Source organism: Poecilia formosa, unplaced genomic scaffold (assembly GCF_000485575.1).
Source record: "Poecilia formosa unplaced genomic scaffold, Poecilia_formosa-5.1.2 Scaffold680, whole genome shotgun sequence".
NCBI classification, from domain to species: Eukaryota; Metazoa; Chordata; class Actinopteri; order Cyprinodontiformes; family Poeciliidae; genus Poecilia; species Poecilia formosa.
In genome coordinates this window covers 178,811-179,371 of record NW_006800619.1, presented here as the reverse complement: position 1 = coordinate 179,371, position 561 = coordinate 178,811, and positions in this window count along the sequence as shown.

The window sequence follows — 561 nt, the reverse complement described above, 5'->3', positions numbered from 1 at the left end:
CTAGATATATAGATCTATATATATAGAGATAAATATATATTTACATAGCTAGAAATCTAGTTACATAGATAATTATATATCTACATATAGATCTATTTTTATACATTTGTTATATTAAACTAGTTTGTTATTTTCAAATCTGCAATATGAATAATTTTGTAGATTTCTTTTACCAGTGCATTTCTTGTGGCATCATTTGCTCTGTGTTAATAAAGTTCTTATAATTGACGAGTTAAAAAAACTGACAATATTTTAAATTACCAAATAAAAACCTTGACCAAAAGACATTTTTCATCTCTTTTTTTTAATGCAGGTTTTGTGCTAAAGCATTTTAATACTTTGGTTTGTTGATTAAGATTGTATATCTATTAATGTAATTCACTTTCAGGTTAGGTGAGAAAGACCCCATTGTTCCTACAGGAATAAGGCATCTGGGCCCCACTGAAAACCCAGTCAGCACACATCTAAATTACCTGGGCAAACCCATGTGGGGCCACCATGGAACCCGCGGACAAACCCATTTGGGGCCCATATTGGCAGCCCTCTTTTTTCCCATATGGG